This window comes from Aotus nancymaae, unplaced genomic scaffold (assembly GCF_030222135.1).
Source record: "Aotus nancymaae isolate 86718 unplaced genomic scaffold, 86718_ANA_hifiasm-v0.15.2.pri h1tg000006l, whole genome shotgun sequence".
NCBI classification, from domain to species: Eukaryota; Metazoa; Chordata; class Mammalia; order Primates; family Aotidae; genus Aotus; species Aotus nancymaae.
In genome coordinates this window covers 9,047,970-9,054,434 of record NW_026988417.1, presented here as the reverse complement: position 1 = coordinate 9,054,434, position 6,465 = coordinate 9,047,970, and the positions used below count along the sequence as shown (strand labels likewise).

General features: G+C 45.8%; 1 protein-coding gene across 1 annotated transcript in view; it reads left to right on the top strand.

Annotated features, from left to right (window-relative positions):
- Positions 1–10: 10 nt before the first annotated feature.
- Positions 11–6,465, top strand: part of ZBTB49 (zinc finger and BTB domain containing 49) — a 31,807-nt gene continuing 25,352 nt past the window's right edge. Inside the window, exon 1 of the mRNA XM_012466996.2 lies at positions 11–102. The gene's annotated coding sequence lies outside the window, so the exon portion shown is untranslated. The remainder of the gene's footprint in view (positions 103–6,465) is intronic.

The following is a 6,465-nucleotide window of genomic DNA, read 5'->3' as shown; positions in this document are numbered from 1 at the left end:
GTGGTTGAGATGGTTCCGCGGCCGGCGGAGCCTGGCGAGCGGTCCTCAGTACATCGGCGGCAGGTGTAGAGTAGGCGGCGGGGCAGAGAGCGGCCTCCGAGGGTAAGGTGGCCGGCCTTGCGAAGGCATGCGGGGCTGGCGAGGGTGGGAATGGCCCGGAAGGGAAGGGAGGCCGGGCGTCCGAGGGTGGCCCAACAGGGCATGCACCCGTCACTCCCTCCGCATCCCAGGGCACTCGAGGATACAGGGGAGCTGGCGGCCCCTGCGAGAGTCGACGAGGATCTGCTCTGTGCCGGGCATCGCAGGGGACGCGGACTGACACCCAGAAGGCCAGGTTCCGGGCCTGGGAGCCGGGCCTAGCCCGGCCTGGATACCCCACCCGCGTCCTCTCATCTCCAGGCTTTGCCCGCAGGAAGCCAGCCCCGCCCGCCTCTGTCCCGCGCTGCCCATCTCTCAGTTCCTGTTTCCTTCCACCCTGTAGTTGAGAGTAGTGCTTTAGACGACAGAACCCACAGCCTAGCTCAGTCTCATTACGGTGTGACGTCTCTCTGCCTCAGCACGGCATCCGTAGAGCGGGTATCATAGCGGCACCTGCGTCGCTGGAACCTTGTCTGATTTCATGAGTTGTGCATGTAAATCGCTTAGAGTAGTGGCTGTCACTTAGTAGGTGCTCAATAAACGTTAGCTGTTCTCAGCCCTTAAGACAGGGTCTGGCATACAGTGGTGGTCACTAGGCGTTTGTTACTTAAAGGAATGAATGAAAGTTGAATGGAGGATGCACAGAGTATTGTGAGAAACCTTAACCCCAAGGTGTGTGTATGTGGGTGATAAGGAAGGTTTCACTCTGGAAATGAGCAGTGTTGGGCCTGGAATAGAAGGTGTATTCGTTTCCTAGGGCTGCAAACAAAATGCCGGGTGGCTTAAACATCAGAAGTTTATTTTCTCACAGTTCTGGAGGTTAGAAGTCCAAGATCAAGGTGTCATCAGGTTTGGTTTCTTCTGAGACATTTCTCCTTGGATTGCGGGTGGCCGCTTTCTTGCTGTGTCACCACATGGTGTTTCCTCTGTGTTTCCCCATCTCTGGTGTCTCTCTTTGTATCCAGATTTCCTCTCTTCATAAGAACATCAGTCAGGTTGTATTAGGGTCCACCTTAATGGCCTCATTGCAACTTAATTACCCCATTTACAAGCCGGATCTCCAAATACAGTCACATTCTGTGGTTCTGGGGGAACACAGTTTACCCATGACGAAAGGAATTCACGAGAATGGACAAGGAGGGATATATTTTCCAACAGAAGTGACAGAATGGACAAGAGGCTTAAAAGCAGGGTGCTCAAGGTGTTTTTTTGTGTTCAGGGCACATATGTGTACTTCAGTCTTGTTTGTGCTCTCCTCCTTTTTTTTTTTTTTCATTTTGCCCCCCTGAAAACTGAAAGAGGGTGAGCCCTCTCATTTTTTGTCTGGCAAACTTAACTCATGTTTCAGCCTAGATGTGTCTTCCAGGAAGTTTTCCGTGACCCTTCCTCCCAAATTAATTTCTGCTTCCTCCATTTAATAACTCTGGTACAGTGTGACAATTGTTTTTCCCACTAGACTGATGCTTCATGAAGACATGGATGACCATGTCTGATGTGTTTGCCATTGTACCTTCAGTGCCTAGAGTATAATGGGCACTCTGTAAAGTTAGGTGAATGATGGAAAACTGAGGCACAGGCAGGGAACCATCCTGTTCCATTTGTCAGCATTCAGTCCTCTCGACAATCTGTTGTACTTATTAGGCACAGAATATCTGTTTAACTGAATTGGCCTTCCCGGTATGATAAGAGTCAGTATAAAGCTAAGACAAGACTACAGGTTTGTTTGCTTCAAGCCAGTGCTTTTCTGAGTGGGGTGGAGGTGAGGGGCTATGAGTAAGCCGTTTGGAAAGTATGATGATGGGCAGACTCCTTAGGAGCCCTCTAAGGTGAGCTTGGTAATAAGGTGTGTAAACTGTGGGCCTTTGGAGAAGTAGTCTATTAATGGCTCAGCTGAGAAAACACCCACAAATTCTATCCAGTAGTATTTGACCTGTTGATAGAATTGAGGGGCCTCTGTTCTAGGAGTCTTCTCTGCAGGTTGAAACTCCATTCTGGCTCGTTTCCTTTAGAAGCATTTCTTAATTCACATTGATGTAAGCCTTTTCTTGTTTCTTTTCCCCCCATATTTTTGTTGTTTGATGCCATTCATACCATCTTTCCACCATCACATTCCTTGTACAAATTTGTAGCTTTTAGAACAAGAAGAAACCTTAGAGCTCATCTAGTCCAGTGGGGGACTCCTCCATTGTTATGGATGAAAAACTGAGGCCCAGAGTCTGATCCATCCAGAAATATGTGTTGAGTGCCTACTATGTCAAAGACACTCTGCTAGGTACCAGAGATACATTGTTCAGTAAGACAGATGGAGTCCATGTCTTCACCACAGAAAATCTTTGCTGCTTGTCACCAGGTGAGTTAGCTGCAAAGATGGAAGAGAACCCTGTGCTCCTTCTTTCACACTACGACACCTTGTGTAGCACACGTTAGTCCTGAATTGTGCAGTCCCTTAATGCAGTGCTTGTCTGTGGGATTACCTGGACAGTCAGGCTTAGGCAGTAAACTGAAGAGGCACCTGATTCCGATCAAAGGAAACAGTGGTTGAGTGTGGCTTTGGTGTCAGATTCCCTGGCTTTGAATCCCATCTCTGTCCCTTACTGCTTACCTATTACTTTTTAGCTGTGTGACCATTTTCTCTATACATAGTCAGGTTTTCTATTGCTGTGTAACACACTATCCCCAAATTTAGTGACTTAAAAACTATTTTATCTCATAATTCTGTGGGTTAGGCATTCAGGCAGGTGTCACCTGGGAAATTCTTCAGTTCTATGTGGTGGCAACTGGGATCGCTCAATGGCATTCAGCTGGAGGAGGTGCTAGCCTGGTGAGGTCAGGATGGCTTCTCTGGGAGCCAGCTGAACCCTTCTTTGCTTCCATGCATTATCTCTAGTTGGGCATCTTACAGGTGGCTCAGGCCTTCCATAGCCAGTGTTCCAAAAGATGGGAAGTGAAAGCTGTTAGCTCTTAAGGCCTGGGCCTGGGAAATGAGCACAGCTTTATAAGCACAGAATCTGATTAAGGCAGAGCCTGTGCAGATTCAAGGGAAGGAGACCTAGACTCCACCATCCCATGGGAGAAGCATCAGAGAATTTGTGTCTGTCTTAAATCTACCAACTTCCTCATTGTTCTCAGCTGTAAAATGTGGATAATAGTAGTACCTGTCTTACAGTAAATGAATTACTAAGTGTAAAGGGCTTAGAATAGTGCCTGGCATCTGGGAAATGTAAGTATTTGTCATAATCATTATTATTAGGTATAATAAGATAATTTTTGTTTCTAGTTATAATTTATAGAACACATAAGAAATATAAAATAGAGGTTATTTTTTTTCCCAGAACTTTTTATAACCTTATTGGGGAGGTACAGGATTGACATCATGAAGTTATTTAGAGAACTATAAAAAATGATATGAAATAGTTATAATTTTTTTTTTTCTTGAGACAGAGTCTTGCTGTGTTGCCCAGGCTGGAGTGCAGTGGCTTGATCTCAGCTCACTCAACCTCCTCCTCCCAGGTTCAAGCAATTCTTGTGCCTCAGTCTTCTGAGTAGTTCAGATTACAGATGTGAGCCATCATGCCTGGCTGATTTTGTATTTTTAATGGAGACAGGGTTTCATTATGATGGCCAGACTGGTCTTGAACTCCTTACCTTAAGTAATCCACCTGCCTCGGCCTCCCAAAGTGGTGGGATTATGAGTGTGAACCACTGCACCCAGCCTATAATTCTTATAGTAAAAGTCAATTGTGTAACAGTTAACAACTGCATAGCATCATATCTCTGGGGGTCATTCCAAAGAACTTTTACTTTATCACTTCTATAGAGCTAGAAAATGTCTAATTTTCTAATTAGACCTCTACCTAATTTACCTAGACATTTACATTTGTATAATTAGACAGTTTTACCTAATTTTAACAGTTAGGTCCATGGAGGAGGGTTTCGTGTGTGTGTGTGTGTGTGTGTGTGTGTGTGTAAAATGTCTTTATTCCCATGGGAGATAGCATAGCATGAAAGCATACACTCCAGTGTTTAGGGACCAGGGTTCAAATCCTGACTTTGGCACATAATAGTTGTCTGATTTTGGATAAGTGACTTAAACTCTCCATATCTCAATTGTTTCTCTTGTAAATGGTGGAATTCAGTTCTTACAGAATTGTTTCAGTTAATGGATATTGTGTTCATCCATTTTCACACTGCTATAAAGATACGACCTGAGAGTGGGTAATTTATAAAGGAAGGAGATTTAATTGACTCACAGTTCCACATCACTGAAGAGGCCTCAGGAAACTTACAATCATGGCAGAAGGCGAAGGGGAAACCAGGCACATCTTACATTGCAGCAAGGGAGAGAGAACCAGGTGGAGGGGAGTGGGGACTGCCAGACATTTTTAAACCATCAGATCTGGTGACAACTCAGTCACTGTCACCAGAGCAGTATGGGGGAAACTGCTCCCATGATCCAGTCGCCTCCCCGCAGGTCCCTCCCTTGACATATGGGGATTACGATTTGGGTGAGAACACAAAGCCAAACCATGTCAGATATGACGTGCTTAGCACAGATCTGCGGTGAGTAGTCAGTAAATGAGCGCTAAAAACAATGCAGATATGACGTGCTTAGCACAGATCTGCGGTGAGTAGTCAGTAAATGAGAGCTAAAAACAATGATCACCTTGGAAGCCTTTTCAGGCAAGCAGCACAGCGGAAAGGGTAACTGATTACTCATGTGGCTGTTCACTATCCTTGAGGATTCAGCACTGGGAACAGTGTCCGCCACCTACCATCACGCCTTTCTTTCTATACTCTTGTTCAGGGCAGCATTAGCCATCCCAGTACCTCAGTGTTGCTCTTTGTCCCAGTTTTCTGTGAATCTCACGGTGATCTCAAACCAGGAGATCATGCCAATACCCCAAACAAAGCTTTCCATGAAGAGATAAGGGAAATCAAGGTCTAGACTTGATAGGTGAGGCGATGGGAGGATGAAGTTTAGAGATTCTAAGTTGAAGGGACATGCCATTGAAGAAATTTAGCAGAGAGTGGAAGATTGGAACTGGTAGCTGAAGCTAAAGTTTCACATTTAAGAGTTGTGTTAGAACATGTGAAAGCCAAGAATGAAAGTGATTGCCAAGTGAAAGAGGAGAGGGCTACCATGCTGCACCTTAAGGAACATCAATGTTTGCAAGGCTCGAGGGAGACAGGCACAGCATGGGGATGGGACAGATCAGGGACATAGGAAGAGAACCAGAAGAGTTCTGGGAAAGGAGAGATTTCAGGATGGGAGTTGGAAGACTACACTGCCATGTGTGGCAGGAAAGATGAAGAGGATGTTTGGGGACTGAGGAAAGGTCGTTGGGAAAGTCTGTTTCAGCAGAGAGAGTGGCAGCAAGGTTGCAAGGTGATACGGTTTGGCCGTGTCCCCACCCAAAACTCATCTTGAATTGTAACTCCCACAATCCCCACGTGTCATGGGAGGAACCTGGTGGGAGTTAATTGAATTATGGGGGTGGGTCTTTCCTGTGCTGTTCTTATGATAGTATGATAGTGAATGAGTCTCACAAGATTTGATGGTTTTAAGAAAGGGAATTTCCTTGCAGAAGCTCTCTTTGCCTGCTGCCATCCATCTAAGATATGACTTGCCCATCCTTGCCTTTCACCTTCCCCCAAGATTGTGAGGCCTCCCCAGCCATGTGAAACTGTAAGTCTAATAAACCTGTTTCTTTTGTAAATTACCCAGTCTCGGGTATGTCCTTATCAGCAGTATGAAAATGGACTAATACACAAGGTGAAAAAGGAGTCATGAGAAAGTAAAGTGGGGTGTGTAGATAGATAGCTATTTTGAAAAGTGTGAAAGAGAGGCCTGCGATGACTAGAGGAACCTAGAGGGAGGGCTTTATTGTTACCCTGTTTTGCTTTGTTTTCAACATGGGGCAATCTCGATGTGTTTGTTTGGAGGAACCAGTGAGCCGGCGAAGGATAGGGTGAAGAAAGCTTCATTGATGGAACCAGGTCCTAGCGGAGGCAGGTAGGGTGAAGGGGCGAGGGAAAGTTCACCTTAGGGAGGAGGAGGCACATTTCATCCCATAAAGCCTAAGGCATGAGGGAGGGGTGAGGGAGGGGAAATTTGGAACTGAGTAAAATTTAAGGCACTGTGGTTATCAAGTGGGTTCAACCTTCTTTTATTTTATGTTATTTATTTTTATTTTTTGAGACGGAGTCTTGCTTTGCTGCCTAGCCTGGAGTGCAATGGCACGATCTCTGCTCACTACAACCTCCTCCTCCCAGGTTCAAGCGAATTGCCCACCTCAGCCTCCCCAGTAGCTGGGATTACAGGCTCCA